Below are 12,169 nucleotides of genomic sequence, written 5' to 3' on the forward strand. Positions count from 1 at the left end.
TGCTAAAAGTCATAATAATATTCTACATCTGTTACTATCTTTTAGGTGAAACTAGAAAGCATAAATTAAAAAGTAAGCACATTACTCCTCTATAGACATTGAAGTTGTCATACATTCAAAATAGTGTTTAAAATGTAGGAAAAATGAGCATTGGTGTGGAAGGACTAAATCTTGCTCAATTTTATTCTTAGCAAGTGTCAAAATATTGGACCAATAAAACTAGTAACAAATTTTTGCGGAATAAATATAGCATTTTTGGAACTTATAGTTTATGAAACACTACTATATATTGAATCTAATGATCTTCACACAAACTCCATGATGTATGTTGAGAAGTGTTTAACCTACTGTGGTTCCCTTTGGCTTGAAATTCTTCCCTCAAGTTATGGTTTATCCAATTGAATAACGCTTTCTGTGGAATATAAGTCATTCCGCTAATAGTTAACTGAAAATAAAAATAAATCACCATACATTTTCTAATACATTTAAACAACTTTGCTGATAAAGTGGCTTGAGTTCTCAAATATAATATGATCTTATACTATTGTTTCTCCTATTTCAAAGCTCTGTCTCTTTCTGTGTTTTCTAATTGTGCAATAAGGTGCTCTCTGGGGTGCTGCAATATGAAGGCTTTAGTCATAACTTCACGTGCTTGTGTTATCACCTGATATACTGTTTTTTTAAGCTAGGACTCAGTTGCCTGGTTGCATCTATTTCACATTTCTAAATGCTCTGCTCTCTGTCAATATCTTGCTAAGGTCAGAAACATTTATTTAGAGGCTTTTGTCCAGCTAGGGCCTGGATTACAGCTTTTCACCTTAGAAAATTCAGTCCTCTTTTCAACCTTACAACAACACTATAGGAAAGTAATTGTAAATCACATAAATCCTCCATACCATAATGGCCAGTGAAGAAATCTAGACTTCTTTACTTGACTTTGAATAACATTCACAATCCAATTGAACCAGCTCTATGTCATTTCCCCTCTTATGTACTTTCTCCCTCTTCTTCAAACATTCAGTCAATATACTGAATATATTATCTACAAATATAATACATTATCTATAAATAATGACATTTCACAGACTTGGAGTTGAATTCCAGTTCTTACATTTGCAGCTCTGTAGCAATGGGTTTATATATTTGCCTTCTCTGATTCTATCTCCATTATCAAATACTTGAAAATAGTGATTTGGAGAAAGATGTCTTGTAACAAATCTGCAAAGTCTGGAATGAAATAATCCTTAAATAGCTATAAATTTTCTAAATAAAGATACTCTCATAGATTTTAGGATATTGGGATATGTGGGCAAGAATTCCTTCCCTTCCCTTTTGCATATTGCCTAAATAACACACTTACAGTTTATTAATTTGTTTCATACTCTGGAATTTGCCTCCTCCAATTCCAGAGGAAAGTAAGTTTCTAAAGTTTTCCTTTGTGGCTAATCCAAACAAAAACTTCAAGAATAAATCACAAAAATATGAGGCTTGTGATATTTTCTCTTCAATAAACAGCAAATGCATCTTTTTAAAATGAAAAAAAAAACAACTCACCTACAAATTTCTAAGAAGGCAACAGCAAGTTGTACCTAGAAACTTTTCAAGTGTACCTAGAAACTTTTGTACAATGCTTTAAAAGGGTTAAAACAGTGGCTTCTCTGCGGAGGATATTGTGTTCCTAAGAAATTCTCATGACTTAGCTTTAAGATCTCTCCAAATAGCATTACAAAACACTGAATAGTTTTGTTGTACTATTAAAATTTATAAATCAATAGTGAGAAGTAATCCTCTCCGGATGTACAGTCTGTGATTTACAATTCTGGGCACCAGAAGTCCCTTGTCGTTTTTCATCTTGTCCTTTCTGTTTCCTCCTTTGGCCCTTTGCAGATGGAAGGACGCAGCAAGCTCTCAGACCTCCAGAATGAACTCTGGCAATGCTGCAGGTGCATCCATTTCAATTTTGGTCTGCTGCCTGTCTTAGTTTCATCATCCTCTGCAGTTTTAGACCTACAAGTTCAGGATCCTCTGTGGAATGTGGGTTGAGGATTGTTCTTTCACATTTTAGTGGTTGTTGTGGCCAAACATCATCTGGGGAAGCATTTCTCAACTAAGCACTGTGTCAAGGACACTTCGTGGGCACTTCAAAATGCAGCCTTTTTTAACTCTTCAAAGGCATGAAGAGCCCATGAACAAGCCCAGCTCTGTAAGTCTGTAAACACACAGGTTAGAGAAGACTGTTTAGAATGAGAGCAAGCCCCAGCTTAATAACATCATAAACTTCCAACCAGATGAGCCCAATTTCCCCTTCACATGTGTCCTTTCTCAATATGAAATTTTACTGTTTATTTTGAAATCCAACTGGTTAGGCAAGCACGTAAATATTGCTAATACTAATGTTAATTAATTTAAAGTAACATAGTAACCTGTAGAATTAGTGTAACTACTCCCTATTTCTCTCCCTATCTCTTATGCTGCACCAAGGTCTTTTACACTTCTGTTTGTAAAGAACAAACAACATCAGGAATTCCTTACTTAAATTATAAAATGACTACTTACGTTCTTCAGGATAAAACTGAAATTTCCACCAGATTGTACTAAACCCTTATGATTTGATACCTATTCATTGTCCTTTCCAATTTCTAAATCCTCCCCAAATGCACACTTACACTCATGAACTACTGTTGGTTTGCAGAATGCCCAATCTTTTTTCCTAACCATAATTTTGTGATTAGTAGTCACTCTAATTATTATGTCTTTTTTTTTTAATATCTGTAGCCACTTCTTATTTAGCTGTAAAGTGTCTTCTCAGGTGTACGACCTTTGAGAAGTATTTCCTGACACTCCCAGACACTCAACATATATCATATCATTTTTTATAAATATGTGTAAGTCCTAGTCATGCTTTAGTGCCTAATTCAGTCTTTTCTGAGTGTTTTAAATAATTTCAGTCTAATTCATAGCTTCTTTTCCTTCAGATTTATAGAAATTATCGTGAAGAAAACTTTCTTTTTGCTTCATTTTAAAATATTTGTCTATATATAGGTTGTGTAAATACTTTAGGGATCTATTAGTTTATCCCAAAGAGAAATCTAAAGGCCTCAATGTAATTATCATTGCCTTCAAATATCAGCATATAATCATAAAAGACCTTTTTATTATAGATTATCCCTCCATCACTGAGTGAATTTTTTGGAGAAGATACTATCTAGGGTAGAAGGACTTTAATATGCCTTGGGAGTTTTTCTATTTAATATACATGAATTAATTCTTAAACTAATGCTATTAGAAAGGTCATATTTCTCACACTGTATAGATGAGTTATAGACAATTTAAGTAACCTGCCAAAGAAGTACCACAAAACCAGTAAACTGAAGTCAAAATATAGGACCAATCAGTATTTTGACACTATCCCACCTTGACTTTTAAAATAACTTCTTTTTGTAATGAGAGTGTGTTGAGAATTCTTAAACACACAGTCATGTAACATTAACAAAAATACACTATCAAAGTATATTCTGTGTTTTCTAAAGTTATCTTAAAGTGGTCAGAATAAGCGAATGTGCCTGCAATATTTACAAACAATCCATTTATCCTCACTGAAATTTAGATGTGGGAATTTGGAAACTAAATTATATTTGCTTTCTAACGTCAAAATGAGACGTTGATCACGGACCGGAGTTCAGTGCAAATATCCAAATGGAGATATATCTATTAATATTCAATGATCTTCTAGAGTGACTCATGCAGTGAGTGTAGAGGATGACTAAATTATACTTTTCTAAATTTCACATACTATGCCTCTTTCATGCTTTAGTGCCTCCTTAAAAAAATATATGCTATAGGTTTAAATGAACAACTGCTGCCAACAAATTGCTAGTGATGACCTCTCAACACCCACCTCTGTCTTAGCATGCAGATTCCATTCCTTCAGAGGTTTTCACTGTTCAAGACCAATGCCTACCAAAAGAAATTTGCACCACTAAAAATTTGTTCCCTGAAAAACTGTTTGAGACTGGCAGAGCACAAAAGGAAATTACCAAAGAGTATACAAGGCAAAGGTTGGCAAACAAAAACAGGACATAAAATTAGCCAGAGATATATGACATTTTTTTTACTAGCAATTATTTACAAAGATGAAAATAAAACATGGAAGAGGAGAGAGTAAGGGAGGAATTAACTTCAACATTTCCATTAACTTAAAATTTTTATTTTAGCAAACTGACAAACCTGCAAATGTTGCATTCTCTTTGCAATTTGATCACTTTAAAAGTGCTGATAGCCAGACTTCTTCAAACTATTTTAGACATGTCAGTCTGATTCTTAAACTTAGCAGGTATTTGAGACGCATCGATCATGTACTATAAAACTTCCTTTCACTTTTTTTTTTTAAATTTCTGGAAGGCTTTCTTATTTAGTGTCAAATCAGCAAAGTTGTTCTCATAGGCTTATAGGCAAGCTAGCTATTCTAAAATGTACGCGTAATAACTGGGCTTTCCCTGCCACAGCCTGAATAGGTTTAATTCTCCCCATTGTCACATGGATGAGAATGTCATGGAGGGTTCCTTGTGCTTAGTGATGAAGTATGGTGCCACTGATGGAGGTAGTTGTGCATCAGTATCCTGGAGAAGTAGAACTCCAATAGAGTTTCTAACATTGGGATCCCTGATTCTTGGACTTAAAGCTTGAACATATAAACTTGTGTGCATTGTCATGACTACCTCACAGACACAGAAATGTTTTTAATATAAACAGCCAATAATATTTTTGTTTCTAAGGAATATACACATCACCTGAGTAAAGGTGCAATTTGTAGTTATATAATCCTCTTCCTTTTGGCTCATTGCTACTGTTGCTTTTAATCAATTTTCAAAATGAAACTGACTTACAGTTTCACAGTAATCAATGACAAAATTCATGGAATTAATTTTCTAGTATATATATTTTCTCTTTTGACTATGTCTCACGGTCAAGAAAATATTGCTGAGAGAAATATAATAAATATAAAACTAGACTTTATATAAATTTATGAGAGAAAAGGAAATATAATTTGAAAAACGATTTAAAAAGCAATGCTTACACATTGAATAACTAGTTCTTTTCTTTTCTTTTTTTTTTGGAGTTAAATGCCTAAATATAGAATAAAATGTCTAAAAGTCTTTTACTAGAGTCCTAGCCCGAATCGTGACTGTGGGGTTTTCAACAGATCAGGCTCAGAGAAGTAAGATTGAAGGGAGAAAATAACTTATTTACTCAGGGTGTCCACAGGGAAGCAGCAAGCAGCGTCCTTGTGTCCTAGGCTCTGTCTTCAGAGATATTAACAAGAATTTCAGGATTAAAGAGGGGAAGTAACAATAGGGGGTGGGCAGGGGAGAAGAGTATGCAGACACAAGTCATCTTGGTCAAACTGTGGTCTGGTTGATCATTTTCTCAGATCTGATTCTGCTAGGTCCTGGTGGCTCTGGCACCTGAGGGCGCGGTGAGATTCCTAGTGGGAGGTGATGGTTCTTGCAGTGGCTGCTCCACTGCTTCTGCTGGCAGCTTGGGCTCCTATCATGGATGACTTGCCTGCAAGACTCACCATTCCTGCAATCTTGAGAATAACTCAGTTAATCTTGTTTTCATGTGTTCAGTCTTGAAGTGAGACATGAGATATTAGGTACATTTAGGAATAATCAATGCTGTACCACCAGTTTTCAGACAGACTCTGTCTTTAAATGATTAATAAATCTACATGCAAAGTTGGGCAGGAATTTCACCCAAAATTTAAAATAGCAAAGGAGACAGACACAGCCCCAGGTACAGTGGGTACTTTTAGCATTTAAGTATCTGTTACAAGTCTTCACATTTCAAGATTGCTCACCATTTCATCTATTTGTGCTTTCTTATTGAAAATGCAGCATCTTTTAAATAAAATCATAAAAGGTCAGTATAGTGCCGATGAAATGTTAGCCATCTCAGATACACATACCAGTTAGGTTAATTATTCAAGCTTATGAAAAAGGCATTGAGGAAGAAATGCTACTTAGGCACTATTGCTTGTGTCAACTAACTCCTTTCAGTATTTTCTGAAACTGAAATATATCCAAGTTCTTTAGAGATGGTCATCAGGGATGTAATTTTCAATATGCCCTCCCCAAGACACCTACTGACAACTTTCTCAAGCCAGCCACTTCTGTCTGGAATTTCTGCTGCTCCTTGTACATCAATTTCTGCTTCTTAAAATCCATGGTACTATAATTCCATATTTGAAAACACATCTTTGGGATACATGTTTTAGGAATATTTCTGCTTCCCATCACAATGAATCTGCCTCTCCTTCCACTGATAATGCCTGCTTGGTGGCCATACCTATCCAAATCCTATGCTTTTTCAACCCAGTTCCTAAAACCAAAGTTGGGCAACTGACTCCAGGACAGGCTATCAGCTAAGTGCTATGTTAGGTAGGACCTAGAGTAATTAATATTCTTATGGCAAAGGTGGAAATATTGGAATCAAGCAATAATTTCCAATAGCTGAAATGTCATGTAGTGACCAGAGCTGAGGAAGCTCCTTTGAGTTATCTGTGGAGACAGCTACTTTATAGGATGGAAAATTTAACAGATATTTCACCTGCCTGCAGTTTTCTAAATATATGTAGATTAATGTTCTTCTATGACAAGAAGTAAGGAAATGCCATTGAACTCCCACATCACAACTATTATGTTTAAGCCAGAAAGAAAGATTCAGAGTATCCCAGAAACTACAACTGGGATATGACCAGTTTGCAACACTTCACGCATATTATAATTAGAATGGATGGGTTTATAGAAACAAAAAGTCGATATATATTTCAGATAAAGCAAGATAAGACTTTATTTTTTGTATCACAATTTCTATAGTGAAGACGAATAGTCAATGTGTTTTGGTGGTGATGAAAAGGCAACCTAGAAGGAAAGTGGATGCAAAAGAAAAGTTTGTCCATGTTTTCTGCTAAGATAATCATACCCATATGAATAAGCTTCTTTTTTAAGAGCATGGTTTTCAGTCATACTTGCTTAAATTAGTCAAAAAGATAACAAGAAGAAATTTAGAAACCCTAATGTCTGTGGACATTTTAGCTAATCTCACTGAAAAAAAAAGACAAAAAAAATTCCTATAAGAGGTGACCAATGAACTCAGGAAGGTGCATGTCATATGATTTATATATGACAGTAGTGGATTCAGTGGCAGCCGGCCCCTACAATGGACAGTCAATCTGAGATCTAGGTTCTTCTTCTAGTTCTGCCATTGAGAAAGCTGTAATTGAGGAAAATTGATTAACCTTAGAATCTCTATTTTCTTCTTCTTCTGTTGTTCTTCTTGTTCTTCTTCTTCTTTTTCTTCTTCTTGTGGACTGGGGCTTGAACTCAGAGCCTACACCTTAAGCCATTCCTCTAGTACTATTTGTGACAAGATTTTTCAAGATAGGGTCTCACTGACTTCAAATTGTGATCCTGCTGATCTCTGTCTCTTGATCAGCTAAGATTATAGGTATGAGCCACCGGCACCTAGCATCTATTTTCTTCTTTTTAAGAGTTGATGGTTCCATGTTTTTGGCAGGATTACTGCCAGAATTAAGAAAGATAATGTTTCTAGCCTGTATTAAGTAATCAAAAATGGTAGTTATTAATACAATCATCATTTTTAATAGCTGTTTCCCTGCTTCAGTCTGTGGTCCCTGAGAATAGAATACATACCTTATTCTTTGAATTTCCAGAGTCTTACGGAATGCCTGCAATCCAATAGACACTGAATAAGTATTTGCAGCTTTTAATAGAACCACCACAGACAAAACTAAGAGTTAATGTCAGTAAAGCAGGAGTAACAGGCTTGATGAGAGAGGATTATGAGACCATGCATGGTGGGGGAATGCCAGCCACACAAAAAACAGCAGCCAAGTACAGGAAATTTATACAGAAACACAAGGCTTGTGATTGACAGGGAATCGTAATTAACTTGTATGAATTAGTGAAGACCAGAAAGAGAATAGTGGGCAAGTGTATTTTGACAGATTAGAATAGTGTGGTCTCTGGTAGTTGCCAACAATAGACTAATGTGACGATACCAGGGGAATCTTTTAGAATTTAGCCTACTGTTGTTATATAAAATACAAAACGTAATTAATTTGAGTTTGCATTTCAGATATGTAGTGAATAATTAGGGTATAAGTGTCTCATGCAACACATTCTTGCAACAATTCCACCAAGCACGTATAACTACAATTTTTTTAAAGAAGAGGAAACGGATATTCAGAGGCTATTTCTAAGTATTACTTGGAATAGGGATACACGAAAAAAATTATTTGTCGCTTATCTGAAAGTTGAGTTAACTGGTGTTCTATATTTTATTTGCTAATCTGGTAACCTCAAATTAGTGTATCAAAGATGGGATACCAAACTAAAGCAGAACAAAAACCTGGATTGCTACACAATAAAAGCATGATAAAGAAGTGTCAAAACAGAGACCTAGATAGTGAATTAAAGTTTAGTCACAAAACCAACTAACTCTTTAGAAGCTAAAGTAAGAAACTTTTCTCAGGTTTATAATAATTGATAAACCTGAGTATGATGGCTGGGCACTTCTGCTTTTGAAAATCCAGGATCTCCTATTTCTCCCTAAATAGGCACTGAATTAATATGTCTATGACAAACCAGAAAATATAAACTTGAGAAAGAACAGGATCAGGAATCTAAGCATTTAATTTTTTTTCTTGTTTTATATTGTGTTTAATTCTGCAAGCTGCCTTAATCCCCTTAGGATCAGCATTCAGGTAAATCCTAAAAGAATGAATAAATGAATGGCAATACTTTGTTCAGATGAAGGCATTATGCAAAACTGAGATAAAGTATTCCACCTCAATCTAAGGAGCAACTTGCTTTTTTCCTACCTGTATTGGCAAGATATAGCCCTCTTTCCCTCTGCCGATTTAAATTAACCCCCTAATTTTTTTGCAAATTGAATTTGCATTTCCTTTTTAGAGTTTTTGATTGAACTCCAGAGGATAGACATTTTTAAGCCTATCTTGAGTTAGTGTAAATGAATCAGGTTTTCATTAAATATTAATTGGAGCCACTCTTTTGGAAGTAATTTTTAACTCTCATTGTTAAAATTATTACTGTTATGTAACTCTTATTCCTCTCAGACTCCTACAGTCTTAAATGCTTGTCAATAAGAGATTATATACTTAAAGGACCATGACTTTTCCTGAGGCAGTTGGGAATACTTAAAGAGCCTATGACTATTTGGTAAGGTCTAATTTTTTTTATGGTTTCTCCTGTCTACATCGTAGGCTCAGTGCTAAGCAGTACAAACTTGTAACAAATGTTACTGTACTTGTAGCAAAAGTAAATTCAATCACTTACTACTCTACTTTCACATGAAATGTTTTTACTATTTTTTTTCTTAATTGGTTATACTGGGGCTTGAACTCAACTCCTCAAACTTGCTAGGCAGTTACTTCTATTGCTTGAGCCACTCAACCAGCCCTTTTTTGTGATGGATGTTTTCAAAGTGGCTGGCTTAGAACCGTGATCCTCCAAATCTCTGCCTCATGAATACTTAGGATTAAAGGTGTGAACCATCTGTTTTGAATGACTTCCATTACACAATGAAATATTTTTATCTATAGTAATGGGTTGTTGTGTATGACATCTGATCCCTGCTGTAGAGGATTATTCAGAAATTATCTTTGGGAAACTGAGGAGTGAGTCTTCAAGTAAAATAGGAAAATACTGTTAATAGTTGAATTTGTTAGCACAGCACTTTTTTTTGAGAAATGACAATAGCACTAGAGATAAAAATGATGGCTTTAAAAGCTGATAGTATTTTTACTGCTCAAAAATACAAGTACTAAGTTTCAACCTATACTAAAGGACTGAAAAGTATGACAGGGTTCCCTGTTCACTCCATGTTTTATCAAAGGCTCACTCATTCCTTTCTTTTTTTTTTCTTTTCCCCTAGGAATACCTGCCATATTATTATCACTCAGTCAACAAATAAACAATTATCTGCTTATCAAGAAGGACCTAGGATACAAAGTTGGTAGAGGAAAAGTTTAAGTATGTAAGGCTACAAATGGAGAACACCCAACAAGAGGCTTTACCACTCTCCTCTTCCTCCTAAGATTCCCAAATCATGTTGACAGTGACTGAATTCTTACTCTTATTACCCTTCTTTAAAAATAGAAAATACAGAATTCATGAAATAATAAAGTTTTTTTATCATTTTATTATTGTATTGGGGGTGCATTGTTATATTTACAAAAATTCTTACAATGTTATAATAGTTGAATTCACCCCCTCCATTATTCTCCATTGCCTCTGCCCTATTCCTGGAATAGTTTCAACAGGTCTCATTTTTCAATTTTCATACATAAATGCATAATATTTCCACTATATTCACACTTCTACACCCTTGTCTTTTAGTGTGGTCCCCCCACACTGGTGCCAGTCCCCAGATAGGACCTGCCCTCTATTTTTCTCCTCTCTACTTTAGTCTCCATCTTATGGTAATTTCAACAGATTTAAAAATTGCATATGTATTCATCTTCTTTTAGCTTCCCTCTACCATTAGTGACCTTCCCTTAGCATAACCTGTTTTTGATAATATTGCTTGTATTTGTGTTGTGTCTATCTCCCACATGTGAGACAAAACATGTGAACTTTATCTTAGCCTGGCTTGCTTCACTTAACATGATGTCCACCAGTTGCATCCATTACCTCCAAACTACATGGTTTCATTTTTCCTTATGGCTGAATAAAATTCCATTAAAAAAATCCATTCATCAGTTTTAGGGCATCTGGGTTATTTCCACAGTTTGTCTATTGTGAACAATGGTGCAATAAACATTGATTTGTAAGTGTCTATATTGTATCTTGTCATTCGTTTGGATTTATCCCTAGGAGTGGTATTGCTGGATCATATGGCAGTTCTATTTTTAGTTTTTTTAAAGAGTCTTTCTACTGTTTCCCATAATCAGGTTTTCCTATTTGTTGTCTTGTCAGTGTTCAGTTGAAAGAAATGGAATTCACTCTGGCTAGATGAAGTAAGGAGATCTATTGCTGGGTTTTGGTGATTATAGAACCCATGTGGATCTGGAAGGAAAAATATAGACCGAGCTTTTACTGATGACTTCAAATGCCACTACAGAACTTTGTTACTAAGAGAACTATTATATTCTTCCACGATCTTGGAGCAGTCTTTCAGCAAATATTCACAATCATGATGTCTACTACAGAAAAACAAATACTTCTACATCTAGCTTTCTAGAAGCTGCAAAGTTATCAGGAAAATGGCTTTCCCATACATCTCACACAAGTACGTCTGACTAATAAAAATAATGTACATTCATCTAGGCATCAGAAAATCAGTAGAATGCAATTATTAAGTTTTGTATATTTTTTGGTATGAGATGTTCACTGGAAGGGATTGATGCTGTATGCTGTATACCACTTTCCCATCTGGCCAATAAATATCCACATATGTCCTTGTGTCCATACTTAAATTTCTAAACCACAACAGAGGAAGTGGAAATATGTTCATATTCAACACAGCACAACTGTGTTCCATAAAATTGACAAAGAACGTACCCTCTACCCAAAAGTAAATGACTCAACATCCCAACAGTTAACATACTGTTTTCTGAATTGTTCCTCCTTTTTAAAATTAACAATCTCACTTTTATATCTTGCATTCTATGAACTAAATTTGAAAATTTCCCTCAACATAGACCTGTATACTATCTAAAATTTTGTAGAGAGGAGAAATTGTGAACTTTTATACAACATATAGATGATAAATATGTAAATGATAGATAGATAGACTAAAGAACACAGTGTGGGTAGCATAAAATCATCGTTTTTGCAATAGATCATAATGTTGTGTTTAATACTATGGTTGTTTATTTGACCTCACATTTCATACAAACTTTGCATTTAGTAACGTCTCGATGCATTGATATTATTCAAATTGGTAAACCAATCACTTATTGCTTATTACTTACACACAGTTCTGGCCTCTAGAAATCCCAGTATTGGATCATAGTAATATAAAATGAATTTTCTCCAAGAAACATGGTATGTGGAGCCACTTTGGGGGGGCTCCCTGAATTTGTTACACTAATGGTGCATTACATAGTGATCAACTAAGAATC

The sequence above is a fragment of the Castor canadensis genome, chromosome 5 (assembly GCF_047511655.1).
Source record: "Castor canadensis chromosome 5, mCasCan1.hap1v2, whole genome shotgun sequence".
Lineage (NCBI taxonomy): Eukaryota > Metazoa > Chordata > Mammalia > Rodentia > Castoridae > Castor > Castor canadensis.